The 16,620-nt window shown below is 43.8% G+C and overlaps 1 long non-coding RNA gene across 2 annotated transcripts in view; it reads left to right on the top strand.

Moving 5' to 3' along the window:
* The first annotated feature begins 10,583 nt into the window (after window positions 1-10,583).
* LOC117802691 overlaps window positions 10,584-16,620 on the top strand; it is a 387,685-nt gene continuing 381,648 nt past the window's right edge. For both annotated transcript variants that reach the window (XR_004626146.1, XR_004626145.1), the window contains exon 1: window positions 10,584-11,946. This is a non-coding gene — a long non-coding RNA (uncharacterized LOC117802691). The remainder of the gene's footprint in view (window positions 11,947-16,620) is intronic.

Genomic DNA, 16,620 nt, shown 5'->3' with positions numbered 1-16,620 from the left:
CTTGCTGTACTTGGTAGTTATGCTGAGGCAGAAATAAAAGGAAGGAATGAAGGCACATTGAGAATAGACCAGTCATTCTCCCCCGAGCAAAACTGAAGGAAACCAGTGTGGCCAGGAAGGGCAAGAGCACCAGGGATGACCACCAAATATCTTGATCGTGGGTCCCCCAAACCCCCAGTATTCTGATGAGATGGCAATACGGAGTCATTTGACCTTCATATTTGTTCCTCTTTTCGAGAGAGCTTAAACTCTGGTGTCCTGTGAACATTGAGTAGCTCCCCAACTTCGGCAGTGATGATTTAAATACTTGTTACTAGGATTTTTCTAGTAATAGCTATGCTTTGTATGCAATGCATTTTGACAGAGAAATTCTCTCCAATCCTTACCATAATGCTGTGGGGTGGACAGTATCACTTTAATTTGCTGACAAGAAGATGAGGGTGGGAAGGTTCAGCCACATCACCCAGGCCGGCTGCTTAATAAATGGTGGAGCAGGGGTTTGAGTCTGTTTGGCTCAAACCCAAGCCTGTTGTTGCTTGCTAGTTCGGTCTTCACTCACTAATTCTTTTTAGGGTGTTAAGGTTTAAAAGCCTGGCATTTCTTCTTTTTTTTCCCCCCACCTTAAGTAGGCTCAATGCCCAATGTGGGGCTTGAACTCATGACCCTGAGATCAAGAGTCACATGCTCTACCCACTGAGACAGCCAGGCGCCCCTAAACCTGGCCTCCCTTGACTGGAGTGCCAAACCTCGACAGACCATTAAGAGAATGAAAAACTATGTCACTGAATAAGAAGTTTGAAGTTTATTACATTAGTTATCATCCAAATAGATTTTGGAAATCACTTATCTAATTAGCCATTATGATTATTAGTTGTTTCTATGGAAACAACTCTATCTTATTACTCAAAATAGACACCCATTTATGTGCTTATTTCTGCATAATCCAGACATCAGCATCTGACGGTTCTGACAATAGAAGGAGGGATCCCTGTTTGGTTTTTTTCTGGTGGGACATCTATAGGCTACAGAGTCCGATCTTGTCAATACTCCTAAAGGACCTCCTCAGGCTCAGTCCTTATCAATTTCCTAGACGGAGAGCAGTGATCCTCCGATGTGGCTACACATTGGAATCACCTAGCAGTGTACATCCACTCACAGACCATCAAACTCCTTGGGGTGTCAGCATTAAAAAAAACAAACAAACAAAAAAAACAACCCACCGGTGTCTCCAATGGACATGTAACTGGCTCTCAAGCAGGTGCAAATATTTCTAGGCAAGTACACACAGAATTCCTCCTCACAGGCACGCCAGAACACAACAGTGATTCTCCAGCTGGGTTGTACATTTAGAATCACCCAGGGTTGGGGGTGGGGCTTAAAACCAGACTGATGCCTGGGCCATCTTCACCAGATTTTTTTATTAAATGGTCCTTGGAGGGTCTGCTCAAACATCAGTATTTTTAAAAGCATGCCCCCCTCCCAGGTCATGTTAACATGCAAGCAGGTTTTGAGCCCCTGAGTCACACCTACTAATCTTGGCAGGAGGCCCGAGACCTAAGTTTATTATATTTATGCTACATTAATTTCCAGTAAGGCCTGATGCTTTTCACCAGAGATCTTCCTGGTTCTGACATTAAGAGCTGACTAGTGAAAAACTCAATTTAAATAAGATTTTCCAGGGGCATAGGGCTGAACATCTTGCCAGCCTGAGGTACTGAATGTTGGTGCTAGTAATTACTGAAGAAATGGCATCGGGGATATCCATGAGGGTGGGGGATTCTGGGTTAGTTGCTCTGTTTGGCCTTGTTTCTATAATCTGTAGCTTTATTTCCCTCATGGAAATGAAGGGTTTAAAACAACAGCAAATCAATGACCATATCCCATTATACTGGAGCAGTGAAAATATTCAAACTGCTTAATAAATTAAAATAACCATGCTTGTATTAACTACTCAATGGCAAGCAGCTATCTGTAATGTAAATTCCTACCCATTATTTTAACCCAGTGGTAATTGTGCTTTTAGTGTGTGTAGCTTGCTTGTTGATTCTTTCTCCTTTCTCAGATTGTAATAGTGCTGACTCCACATGGCCTCTTCATCATAATGAAAAAGAACTTTCCTAATGACTCAGAAATGCCCAAATTAAACCTAAAATGTTGACTGAAAAGATGCCAGGCCCACATTCTGTATCACCGTTACTCTACACTAATATAATCCAGATAGAAATTATCTTTGCAAATAGCAATCAATTTCTGCTGCTACTTTTTGCATTCTTGACGATCTGGTCAGTGGGCTGTGGAAAAGTGCTTTTACTTGATGACTTACACTGTTGATAATCATTGTGGTTTTTGGCAGAGCTAAGGAATTATTTCACAGACCTGCATTGCAATAGGGAATGGGTGTAACTTTAAAATACAGCCAAATTTCCTGTGGCTTTAGCCGCCACCAAGGAATGTACCAACTCAAACACGATTCTAGTGACACTTCATTCTTTTATGGTGGTTTGCCTTGGGCCAGTCTACACTCTGGGACAAGATAAACAAACATGGGTTGGTGGAGGTCCTGGGTTCCGCTGCTGCTTGAAGAGTCCCCTGATGGGGAGGCCTTCGGGAGCAGCCTGTGTGTCCTACTTAATGGCCAGGACACTCCTTCTTCCACTTGGAACTTTGGGTTTGAAAGGAAGAAACACATGTCTCAAAGTGAAAAAACTTATGGTGCCACTGTGCTGTCTTCCAAAGGGAAGGAGACAGGCTACTGCAGAACAAATGTTTTATTTGGAACCAAATATCGATAAAGAAATGAAAAGAACAGAGACCTGTAATGTGGCAGATGACTTTTCGGAAGTGACCATGAAAAAAAGGAGCAGGATGAATAGAAGGAGAAGGCCATATAAATGACAGCTTAGCACTCTCCCCCCCCTCCGACTCCTATCCTTGATTTATTTAATTAAAGATTTTATTGATTTACTTGAGAGAGAGAGTTAGGGAGAAGCAGACTCCCTGCTGACCAGGGAGCCCAATGCAGGGCTCAATCCCAGGACTCTGAGATCATGACCTGAGCCAAAGGCAGACACTTAACTGACTGAGCCACCCAGGCGGCCCTTTACTTATTTTTAAACATTGCAAACAAATCAGGTATGCCACAGCTGAATGTTCTTGAGGAAAATAATGACTCTGATTAGCCTCAAACCACCTCCAGCAGGTAACCCAAGGATTAGAGTTGGCTTATTAAAAAAAATGCCCCATTAACAAGGGTGTCAGTTATAAAGAAGAACCTAAACTAAGGCCTCTAATTCCTTTCACAAAGTCATCGAACAGCTCAGGTATGTGAACAAGGTTCAGACACTTGAGAACTGACTTTGAACCAGTGACCTGGAGGTCCTCTGTCCCTGTCACTCCCCTGAGCCACCTGCCAGAGCAGACTACACAGTCATTCTAGAAAACCACATCACCCAGTTTTGAAACTTTTTTAGCGTGTGTTCAGAATTACCACATTTTTTTTTCTAGTTCAGGTATCACTGACCTCATGGCTTCTGGTCTTGGTGTCCCCATCCTACAGTGACCCCACCATCCACCAAGTTACTAAAATCAGAAATTGTCATTGTAGTTACTAAGCCAGCTGATCTACATCTGCTGTGCCTTGTGAACCCTCGTCCTTTGCTCTCCTGACTTCATCATCATTCTCCTCGAACAGTTAGGGAGCCTTTTGGCTCATCCCCCACACATCCATTCTTTGCTGATTTTCATCTTAATGCAGACATCAAATAACCTCATTAGACTATCCAAGCTCTTCCATGGCTCCTCAGTTATGTTGAAATTCCATATTTTATTTCCCACCCAATGATCTCCTAACTGCTGCACTGACTCCATCTCCTCAACTCCTGCACCTTGACTCCTCTCAGCTCAAGCTCTGTTGGGCTACTTTTCCTTCTAACAGCATCTGTAGCATCCTTCTGTGTTTATAAGCAGTTGTTCCTGCTGTTTCTTTTGTCTACAACTTCCTTTTTTGCTCTAGCTATTGTTGTTCACTCCTCTTATAAGACCCACAGCAAATGTTCCTGTTCAGAAGTTTTTTTTTGCTTTGAGAGATGGAATACTCCTTCCTATGTCCCTTTAACACTTTGTCCATTACCACATTCCTCTTAAGGTCCCCAAATTCCACCAGTAGTTGTACGTTCATATGGTTTTAACATGAGCTCCCCAGTGACCAGACTGCTTATTCACCCTTACCTTCCCAATATTGAGGGGTGTGTCTGTCCATGTTCAAATGTCTGTCCATGCTCAATCAAGGTTGTACTGAGGACAGTGGAGCTCAGGTATTCATGATGTTCTGCATGGCATTCATGAGAAGTGGTGTAGATGGAGTAATGGAGATCCTGGCCCAAATTCCCTATCAGGTCTGCCATTGTGCATTACATGGATTGATCTATGTGTCTCTTGAGCTCCTTGGGAGCTTGAAAATTGGGGGGATAAACTGTGAAGTAGACAATTATTTCCTTCCTGCACTGACCACTCAGGCTGGCTTCTTCATCCACTCACACACACCTCTTCCTCTGCTGACCTCGCTTTTGCTCCTGCATCTGTACCATCCCAGTCACTCCAAAGGCCGTCTCACTTTGCACCTTCTACAGCAATCCTTCCCTGTGCCTTCCAGTCTGTGTTTTCTTGTTTGCTGTCTCTCAATAAGACTTTAGGGTCTCTTCACTAGTCAGCATTTTTTTTTCAATAGAGGCATTCCCATGTCTCCTCTGGAGGCCTGGTTTGGCCATACCAGGTATGTAATAACTCCAAACAAGGGGTAGAAACTGCCTAAACCTCAAATATAAAGTGGGGGAAAAGAATTGTGCCTCCCTTATAGCATATAGAAGAAAAATACACTTGCAACACTGTCTAACGAATGTCTCCATATATGATGGTTATTAAGAACAATTTTAATCAAAGCCTGTTGAAATTGATTTATCTTCTACCCAAAGCTTATATAAGTAATGATGGATACTTTGAGGACTTTATCATCTTGCTGGATAATTGTGATAATTAGTTTGGCAAAAAGTTTCATATTGCTGGATAATTGTGATGAATAGTTTGGCAAAAAGTAATGCCCAGAAATGGTTCTTGGAAGCCTTCTCCACCATGACTGCAGAAGGGCCAACACAGTCCCTGGAGTTGGGGTCTGTTCAGGGATGTCTTGTGGCCCGAATGAACTGCAAGAGCTTATGAATTGTCCCAAAACACACAAATAAAATGATTCATTAGATATTAACTAATAAACTCAGTGTAGTTTTGGTGCCATCATAGCCAGACTATAAGGTCATTGAAATAAATCTGAGGCATTTCTCCTGAAGGATGGCTACTTGTTCTTCTGCCAAAAGAAAAAAGTAACTCTATTTCAGTACAATAACCTGGGATATATTTGTTTTAAAACCATTCTGTTCTGCTTTCTTAATTTCTCCTATATCCTCCCTGAAAATCTGAATTAACATAGCAAAAATCCACTGCTGGCATTTAGGAAAAGCAGTATAATTCTTCTATCTTTCACAGACTTTGCTCATTGGGCCAGAGCCCGACTCATTTGGACACAGCTGTACTCTGAACTTACGTCTCTAGTTAACATTTCCACTCCTAAGCATTCATTTGGCTTATTTGTTCCAGAAAGCTTTCTGTTCCCTGATGAAATGTTTCACTGTGCTGTACGCACAGATCCATAACCTAGTTCAGTGGCTGACTTTTCTAGACTGTGACTTAAAGAGCCAGTGACTTATTAAAAGCTTTTTTTTTTTTTTTCATTTTTCCCACCATTAGCTATGAGGCTACACCTAGACACGATTTCTTTGTAGGTTAAGTTTTAGTCTTGGGCCCTCCATTTCCCCTTGTAGGGCTCTTTTTCCACCCCCAGGGAGTGAAACCTGTAGGTATTATCTGGTATCTCATTCTTAATCTGAGTAGCTGTTCCCTAATCTTTATTAAGGGATTGATAGATCATTATGGGTTAGCTATTTACATCTGAGGCTTATGTGAATGAAATTTGGAAATGTTCTAAGACCTTAAAGAATAAATAATGGCAGGATGACCTGGGTGAATCTGGTTTTATCATAGCAGGGATTTTTATCAGTTATAATATTTGGGGCAACAGACTTTGATCCTTTTTCCCCCAAATTGCATTGGTCTTATGGGGATCTATACTTAGCATAGGCTTCTGTTGGTCTGTTTCCCATGAAGTGGCCAAGCATCAACTAATTGTTGATTTGTAATTGTGCCCTGAATAGAACACAGGCAACACAGAAGGAATAAACCTGCCCATGGGAAAATGGTTCAATGCTGGTGGCCCTTACTGCAGAGAGGTATGGGACGCTAGGAGCCCAAATCGGTGACTAATTTTTGTTGGCAAGATAACTGCTATGTCATCTTTGTGTGGAAATGAATACATTTTTTTTGTCTTTTTATTTTTTAAATATTTATTTATTTAAATTCAATTAGCCAATGGAAATGCATTTTAACTCCACTTCAACAACTTGCTGAAACCATACAAACCTGCTTGAGGCCAGGGCCTTGAAGTAGGAAGGGTGGGTCCTGAGAGCTGATTGTTGTGACACCCAGCTCTTCAGATCACTGGTTCCTTAGGTCTTGTTACCACTTGCTCCTCTAGCCTCCCCTAACCTCATCTCCGGCACGCCCACCCGATGACTGGGTCAGCAGTTAGGCCCTGTGAATCTGGCTGACCTTCCGCAGGTATTAAAGGGGCAGTTCCGTCTGTGGCTACTGTGGTGATTGGTGCACTCTCCAGGATGGCCACGCACAGGAAATATGCTGCTACAGTACAGACTGTGCCAGCGTGGCCGTACCTGTGGAATATTGGTAATGAAGAAAATGGAAGGCCCGACATTTTAATATCTGTGATAACATCTTAAGGGTGGAGAAAAACCTCTAATTAGCTTGTGCCTATTTGGAATGATTTCGGAAGTTATGTATTACCTTTCATAAGGCATTGTTATGGAGCCCAGCCCGAGTTCTCTTTCTCTATTGTGAAGTAGAGTGTTTCGTCTATGAGGATGTGAGTCACTTGGGGCGGCGCTTGGTTATTTCTTCTCAGGAGTCCATGGCATTGTTCAGGAGAACTTTTGGTGATCATGGACAGGTTCTATGTCTAGCCACTAGCCTCATGTGATGATTGAGTACCTTAGAATGTAGCTAGTGTGACTGGGAATTGGAGTTTGAATTTATTGAATGTTAATTACCTATCTGTGGCCATTGGCTGCCATATTAGGCTGCCCAGATCTGGGCTCCTCCTGCCTGGCTTAGTGGAGGTGGACTCCATCGTTGTCTGTTCAGTTGAATTGAACTTTACCATTCCTCAAGGCACTCGCCAAAATGTACTTTTGCCATGGGTTTTTCAAATGTCTCACATAATTTATGGTCAGTAATCTTAGATTTTTCTACTCCTAAGACCCCCTCAAACAAACGCTTACTCTACAGCTGGACCTAAACAGCTGCTCTTGCCAGAGCAGTGCTTCAGGGGTCTAGGGCATAAGGGGAAAAATCCCTACAATGACACATAACTGTTCCGCTGTTCTCATAAATATACTTCATACATCCTCTCTGCTTCCACAGTGCTTTCTAGATCATTTGCCAGTGAAAGTAGGAAACTGGATATTTCACGAATATTTCCACTTTCCCTCTGCTGATGGTGAAGAAAGAGCCACACTTGCCAGTGGGAGATGTCTGGCGTTGGATCTTGGTCTGTGACTTGGAAAAATCATTTAAGTCTTCAGCTTTTCTCATTTATTAAGTGAGAATCATAATTCTTTTAGCCTTAAATATCTTTGAGTTGAAGCCTAAGAATCTTGGAATGAAAGTGTCTGCAAGTCTTCCTCAGTTGTAAAACACTGTACAAATATTTATGGTGATTGTTATTTTTATCTCATTAAAGATTAAAGAATTTGTATTGGCCCTTGTGGCCTATTTTTCCATGCCTGAAATCAATCCTTCATCCACTGCCTGTGATCTATGGAGACTTATCACTGAAAGTATGCAGGATCTTCATAGATTATATTGTAGGCCTCGTAAGCATGAACTAGTATTTAAGCGCCAGTCTGTATGGAGTGGAGCTGATCTCTGCATAGTAGATTGGCCACACGAAGCCTCCTTTCCTGTGACAGCAGAGAATTTGAGGAGCTCACACTCCATCTATATTGGCTTGATGATCTATGTGTTTCCTGAGATAGGGAGAAATTCTGGTTCTGCTCCTACCTATCAGACAGATTCATTGCATGACTTGGAAAATTCATTTAGTCTCTGTATATAGATTCCCCAGAAGGGATATTAAGTTTGTGATAGCAATTTTGGATCTCTGTCAGGTGATTATGTCTGGATTTCTTGATATGCTTTTAAACTTCTTGAAGATAGGGACACACCTAATTCTTCATTCTTTCTGAAAATGGCTCTTGGAATCAATTGTTCAGAAGTGTAGTACACAGATAGGGAGATTGCTGACTCTGCTCACACTACATGCTGATGCACAAAGAAAATGCACCACCTCTATTTTTCTGTAGCTGACCTGATCTTTCACTTGAACTTACCATCTTTTGGGTAATGAGGAATGTATTAGTTATCAGTTTTTGCATAACAAATTAAAGTTTAGCAGCTTAAAACAACTAACCCTTAGGGGCACCTGAGTGGCTCAGTCAGTTAAATGTCTGCCTTTGGCCCAGCTCACAATCTCGGGATCCTGGATCGAGCCCCCCATCAGGCTCCCTGCTCAGGAGGGGGTCTGCTTCTCCCTCTCTCTCTGCCCCCCTGCCCCCCCACTGGTGCACATGTGTTCTCTCTCTCTGAAATAAACAAAATCTTAAAACTAACATTTAAAAGCTTATGAGTTCTACGTCAGGGATCTGGATGTGGCTGTGCTTGGCCCTCTGGCCCAGGGTCCCTTAGAAGGCTGCATTCAAGATGCCACCTAGGGCTACTTCTAGGGCACCCGGTTGCTCGGGATGGAGTGATTTCCTGGGGTATGGGGCTTTCAGTGCTAACACTGGGACAATCCTGGAGAAACTGGGATGAACTTGTTACTTGTGCTGGGTTTCAACAGAAATCTAGAATGAGGAACCATGTTCCAAATTCATCCCTGTCATGTGGTAGGACCTAGTCCTTTTGAATTGTTAGGCATAGGGCCTCTGTTCTTCTCTGGTTCTTAGCCAGAGCCTCCTTCAGTTTCTTTCCTCCCAGACCTCTCCACTTGGCAGCTTACAACATTGTAGCTTATTTCATCAGAGCAAGCAAAGGCGAGAGGAAGAGGTGAGCAAATTGAGAGTCAGAATATGTTTCAAATCTCATGTCTGAAGTCACATTCCAGCACTTTTGCTGTATCATATTTGTCAGGAGCAAGTCACTTGGTTCAAACCCTACTCAAGGAGAGTGGATTATACAAGGTCATGAACACCAGGAGGTAGGGACCATTGGGAGCCATCTTAGAAACTCTGTACCACAAGGAGAGAAAACCCCCCAAATTTAGCCCAATTTGGCAAATATGGGTAATAATCCCTTTTGGATAATCAGTCAGAATTTCAGATTTCCTTCTCTTCCTTTTATGAGGTAGTTTCTCGGTATGTGGCAGAGGCAGGCCTACTGACTCATGGTGGGGGGAAAAGAGGCCCCTCAGACCCCCATCTGTACTGCCCTGGCTCCTCTGTTGTGTGCGGTGGTGTCCCTTCTCTGCCTGGTTCTCCATAGCTGAAGCAGACAGCCATTGAACTTGTGCTCCACAGTCTCTCAGTTCAGTTGGGCTTGGCTGTCCTCTCTGTTGATTTGGTGTCACTTTCATTCTTGGGGCCTGTTCCTCCCACCTGACCCTCTAACCCAGCAGGCTCCCCTGGGATGCCCTACAGTGACCCTTTGGTAAGCTCTCTACACGATACCATCAGATATAGCCTGCTTCCTTTCTCAGAGCATGTGGAAATTTCTACATACTTTTGAGCTCCGATGATGGCCGAGGGAGCCTCTGGGGGCTCAATCAGGTCTCCGCTGCTCCCTGCCACACTGTATGACCAGTGTCCCTCTGATGCAGCTGTTCCATGGGCAGCTGGTTCTGAGTACCGAATGGGAACAGAGGCAAAGCACCTCTCCATTTGGCTTTCCTCTCAACTGGTGTTCACCCTATTCAAGGATTACGTGGGGTGGGGGCGGGGGCAAGGCCTGCAACAGGGAGAAAGCCGTGATGCTCATTCACATGTATGGCCTCCTCCTGTGTTCTGTCCTGAGTTCTCCCTACCCCAGGTACATGGCGAGTCTCCCTGGTCAGCTAGGACTGGTTCTTACCATGTTAAATGAGTCTAAGACTGTTTGGAGTGTCCTTTTTCTCACTACCCAGAGCTTGGCTTTCATGACTGTTATCTCGATGTGGACTTGTAAAAGTCAGATTTATGACTCAAACATGATCCATGGCCTCTTCTTCGTTGCAGCAGTATGCCTTTTGGCCAAGCTGGGAGCCTGAGGCTGCGAAGGAGCATAATTTCAGGGGAAAATGAAAATATATCTATTAAAAATGCCAAAAATACTATCCTCATTACATGCATTGGTTTTCACAGCTGCAGATGACTTCCTGTGGTGACCAACGGCCCAGGCCTGGGGGATTAAAGAACTGCTCACTCTAGTGGGACCGAGACAGTCGGACGAGAAATGGAAGAATTATTGAAAAGATGCTGTTCTAGTGGCACTATGAATCCGTTATTTTCCTGCCAAGAACCTGTGATTTTCCAGGGCTTGGCAGTGAGCAACCCCACACACTGAGAACTGGAGAACTGTGGTGTGGCTATGGTGGGGGAGGGGGGAGGCACCTACCAAGGGCACAAGGACAGAAAGTGAAATGTGGAGTACAGGGGAAAATTGAAACAAAGTGCGAAATGTACGTCACGGGAGCAAAACGGTTAAACTTCTCTCCTCCGCAGCCCTCCAAAGCAGCTGCATCCAGGAGGGAAGTTTGCCATGGAAACACAGGAAGTATCAGATCTGGGCAACAAGGGAAGCTTTTCTTGTAGGATCCAAACTGGAAGTAGCTCTCTTCTCACCAAAAGCCTGGGGCTCTACAGCGTGTCTCGTCTCTTCACGGTGACTTAGGGTGTGGGGACGGAGGCACTATTTATGGAGCGAGCAGCCAGAGATGGCAGTTAGCAGAACATATCTGGAGAAAGCAACCTCTGACAAATGGAAGTGATGAGGCATTTTACTTAACCGTGAGCTCTGCGTAAATACATGTATATAGAGAGATAGCATTACATAACTGGCATTAAGTCTTGATACAGGAGGGTGGGCACTTCAGCCCCAACAGTGAGCGACCTGGACAGAAGGACTGAGCCTTGGGCAAGAAAAGACCCAGATCTGGAAGACGGAGGAAGGACATGGCAGTAGGACACAGCAGAGATACTCTCCTCAGCCACATCTGGCCAATGGTTTTTAAAAATTTCTTAGTGATCGGGTTGTAAATTGTTATCTGCCCTAAGTTGGATGTTATTTGCTGTTTAGTGTATCTTTAAGTCAGTTGAAGTTATTGGCACATAAATTATATGTCGTTCCTTTTTCCACATGGGATTTGAGTCCTTCTCAAGGGATTTTTTTTTTTTTCCTATGAAGTGTACAAAGACCCCACCCGATAACATTACATACGTTTGCTTCACTAGGAGGACCTAAATTTGCTAGAATTTGGGTTCCCAGAGTGAACAAAGCAGAGCAACAGCTGCCTTTAGAGAAAGCCACTAACCGCAGCTAGTTCCCACCCAGAGTCGTACCACGACTTCTAGAAGCAAAGGACAAAGGGAAAGGCAAGAGATGAGAAAGGCTGCGTGGGACATAAAATCCCAGATGAGAGGGGCTGCAGAAGACAGTGAGCACATACAGGGTAGTGTGACTGTTAGGTCAGGAGAAACTGTAAAACTGTGGACAGATCTGCGAAGAAGGGGCTGTGTAAGTTGCATGTGTTTTTGCTTTTGGCTGAAGCAGGAGGGCAAGATGGAGTGAGGAGGGGAGGGTGAATTGTGGTGGAGGCAGAAGGGTATTTGTTCTACCTGATCCCAAAGACTCATGTGCAAGCCCTCTGAAGAGAGAAATTGCTAGTAAAAGCAGAAGGAACTGCTTTTATGTGACCCAAGTGGGATGGTGGAGGGGCACCTTCCCCAGCGATAGACTGAATATTGCATTTCTCAGGCATCCTGAGAAATTGCTGTCAGAGTCTCATTAGGAGACAGCCTTTCCTAGGGGAACACCTATAACCGAAGCAGTGATGAGGTGCTGATGAGTCCACAGTGAAGATGATTTCCTGGGGCCATCCACCAAGGAGGGGTCTGGGTGGGAAGAGCAGAAGCCTCAAGTGGGCATTGCGTGGTGATGAATTTGTAAGCGTTCAACGAGCCACCACCTGGGAACTTCTACTTACAGTGAGCTGAAAGCTCCCATGGAGCTGAGTAAGAATGGGGTGGGGCAGGGGTCAGAGATGTTTTGCTCATTTTTATTAATATGCTCCTTCTGTACCAGGTCCTAGAAGTATATTATTGTCCCCATTTCAGTAGTTAAGAAACTGAGGCTTAGGAAACCTAAGTAACTTGTGTACTGCATGAAAAAAAGACATGTTAGAGCCAAGATTTAAAGCCATGTTTATCTGCCTCCAAAGGTTATTCGTGTTATCACTGTGCTATGTTAGTTTTGCTGTGCTTCTGATACCAATACCATCCCAGGAGCAGTTGAAATAAGAGGAAACGGAGGGGGGCAGATCTTTCAGTCTGTGCCAGTACTAGGCAGCGATACTTTGGAGATGATGGCCAGATCGACCAGACAGGTCTCAGAGTCCTGAAAAGTGGTTCCAGGTAGAGACTGAAACCATCTCTGGTTATGGGAGGAAGAACTCTTTTTCTAAAAAAGCTCCAATGTGGGTAAGTTTGCTGATGGTGGCTCTTAGAATCGAGTGGTTACGCATTACATGTGTTAGGGGTGGGCACTGGCTCACCAATGGTTCTGTTATCTTGGCTAGCTGCTTCACTTGTCTAAATTCCATTTTCCATCTCCAAGATGAAGAATATGAAAGCATCTGTTTTGTAGGATTATTGTGAGAATTTACCACAAATACATACTGTGGCAGATTGTATTTCCAAAGATGGTCACACCAATATACATATCCCAATCCCACATGCATTGCTTAAATTGCGACTGGCATCCTCCCACCGAAAGCTGAGGTCTATCTTCTCTCTGTTTGAGCATGGGCAGACTTCTCTGATCAACAATAGATGTGGCAGAAGTGGTGCTAGGGGACTTCCAAGGCTAGGTCATAAAAGGGATACGGGTTCCATCTGTTCCCTCTCTCAGGACACTTGCCCTTCGAGCTCAGCTACCCTGCAGTGAGGGAGCACAAAGTAACCCCACATGGAGTGGTCAAGGTGGAGAGCCATCCAGGCCCCCTGCTGGCAGCCATCACCAAACACCAGGCATGAGTGAAGAAGCTTTCAGATGAGGCTTCCATCTGAGGCGTTAGACCTCCTAGAGCAGAGACCAGCTGTCCCCACTGTGCCTCATCCAAATTTCGGACCCATCGTATTAGTGAGCATGAGTCATTGCTGTTTTACGCCACTGAATTTGGGGGTACTTTGTTATGCATCCCTAGCAACTGGAACAGATTTTGATACCACGTAAATAATACAAAAGAAAAAATAAGAGCCAGGAAATTTATGTAACTCATTTATTTAATATGCATTGCTAGACCAAGCAGACTCCATCGAGAGTCAATTCTAGAATTTAACAACTTAGCAACCAGACTGTCCGTGAAATACAACCAAAATCTGGAGGCACAGTGATACTTCATTTCGACAGATTGAGCATGATCCCTGGTCCCTTTCAGCCTTTGACACAGGAAGCAAATTTTGTTTACTGGCCTCTAACAATGATTTTAACAGAGTGCTCCCTGATTCATTTTGAACAAAAGTTCTCCTGTTCAGAGATGAGGAAATTCTCATAGGGAGCTCAGGGGTAGCCAAGCTTAGCTCTTGTGGTATAGGAGTTCAAAATAAAACTTCATAGAAGGACTTAATGTGGGGTTTCTACATCCTTAGCCTCAAGGGGGGTTTGGGAACGCACTTGTACAAGGTTAGCACAGAGGCGTGTGGTGGCCATAGAATCCACTGATCTGATGCGTTTGCTGCTGCTTGCAGCTGTTGAGATGCGATGGAGTGTGGGCACACCAAGAGAAATATGTATAACTATGAGGATGAAACAAACCAGTGACCAGGTCTGGCGTCAGTGTAAATGTATTAAGAGACCTGGTTCAGGAATAGAACCTAGAGAGGGCCCGGTAAATTGGCACATGCCCAGGTGCTGTGCAGACACGTGGCAGCTCTGCAACCCTCGGAGGAGAAATAAGTACTATGAGAAGGCTGGGCAGACACGGAGAGGCATTGCATAACTGCTTAGAATTCTGAAGGTCTAAGATTTTTACCGTGCTTGCAAGCTGAGCCTGCCACGGTTTCATGGGGGCTGTAGATGAGCTGACTCCTGAGTCAGAGGCATATGACCGTATGTTACTCAAAGGAATAGCATTAACCAGAGAATCAGCATTTTTCACACCAGTCCCTAACCCCCAATTGTCACAGGGTGTCTTGAGACAAACCCTGAGTTTGTTATGGAAGAACCTGGAACTTAGGGCACCTGAATTTTGTATATGTGCAGCCAGCACACTTGACCTTTGCCCTGGAGAGACCTTATTGTCATTATACTGGATAGTAGGCACCTGCCCTTTGCCTCACAGGGAAACACTACCTCTATCTTCTGAGACTGTAAGCAAATCTGCTCTTGGCTCTGGAGGGAGATACAGTATCTCTATTTCAAGGCTGTTTGCTATATGAATATCCTTGAAAAGACAGCTCAGAACAAAGGGCAGTCAGTATCTCTGCTTACAGAATGTGCAGAAATAGTGAGAGATCCATGGAACCCCCCCCCCCCCAGTAACTTCCAATCTTCAGAGGGTCTGAAGAAATTACAAAACAACTATTAACGGTTTGACCAGTGATTGAAGGTCAATGATATCTGTTTGCATCATGGAAATTAGAAATAAACATACACCATAATTTGGATTTGTATATTTTTTCCCTACAGACTATGACTTGGGATGTTCCCCATCACTGGGATAGTAAAGGCAACTTAAAAAAATTTCCCTTCATTTTAGGTCTGTCTTTTCCATATTGCTTTGGGGACTTGGTGTCTATTGAGACTCTGAGCAGCATAATTCACAATGACCCTGAAATAATGGGTATTTATTCTTTCAGTTTATGCAAGAAGAAATTTACCCCATGGCTGGTATGAAGGGAAAGAACTCCAAGGGACAGGTTGCTAGTGGAAAATGCAGAAAGCTAGTAAGAAAAGCTGAGTTTCTGAGATCTGCTTACAAGAATAAAGGGGCCTCCTTGGGGCTCAGCTGCATTGGGTTAGAGAAGGTGTTGCTCACTCACTGCTTTCAGATCCATTCTCTACTTGTTTACTGCTTTGCACTGGTAGTTGGCCATACCCCCTGTGAAAAAGAAACTAGATAAACTGCTTACTGGCCCGGGGAGATGGTGAGAAAAATGATCTTTTGCCTGAACTCTTGCTGGGAAAACAAACAAAAAAACAAAACCAAAAACCTCCTTGACAAATTAACATCTGACTATATACCCACAGGTTTTGAGTCTAAATTATACCTTTTGTTTGGTCTAGAAATCATGATACTGAGAAATTTCATTAAACTGATCTCTGGCTAGTAAGTTACTGGGGATTTCTGGAAAAGCAAAGGCAAAGCCTCTCTGAAGGACTGCATTCACAGCCAGGTTGCAAAGGATTCCAAAAGATTTTGACTGAAGATGAGCTCACACTCCATAATTCTAAAATGGGCAAGGGAAGAGTTCACCTTTATAAGCAATAACTTGATCATAGAGCATTGTGATAGACAACAAAATAATTTTGTTTCAAATATTAGATTAAAAAAAAAACCTAGAAGGAAAGAATCAGACAATATGAAAAGTATACAGAAAGACTTGAAGAGCAACGAGGTAGTTGAATTCTGCTGCCAGCTAAGATGGTGTAATCTCTTTCTCTTAGTGATTGCAACTAATACTCTGGACAAAACACAAAAGGCATTTCCCTGAGAACCCTGAAAATTTAGCAGAAACGGGCAGATGAGGGAAAGGAGTCAAAATTTGAAGAAGTGAGCCATACAGAAGTGAATTTCCAATTATTTCTCCTTTTAAAATTCTCAATCTTGCCCTAAGATTGGGCCCCAGTTCCAGAGTTGTGGCTGCAGCTTAAACTCAAAGAAGATAAACTACATCTTTCTGGCCAGCTGGTCAGAAAGAAGGGGCTCTAGAGAGTGTGTGGGGGAATTCCAGAGGAAAAGCTGAAGAAAGGGGCTTCTACTTCTGTGTTTGAACTAAAGCAAGATTGGGGCTCTTGCTGGGCCTAGGCAGGCATGGGAGGCACCCAAAGCAGGATAGCAAAATCTCGGAAAACCCACCTGCTAGTGGAGCCATTGCCCTGGGCAGAGGAGACAGACTTGCATTCTAGGCCTAACTAGGCTGCTTGCTTGCTAAAACAAAAAATAAAAATTCTCCAGAGGACTTCAGCAGG

This window comes from Ailuropoda melanoleuca, chromosome 1 (genome assembly GCF_002007445.2).
Source record: "Ailuropoda melanoleuca isolate Jingjing chromosome 1, ASM200744v2, whole genome shotgun sequence".
NCBI lineage: Eukaryota > Metazoa > Chordata > Mammalia > Carnivora > Ursidae > Ailuropoda > Ailuropoda melanoleuca.
Note: the sequence above shows the minus strand (reverse complement) of the source record. Positions and strands in the feature narration are given on the sequence as shown.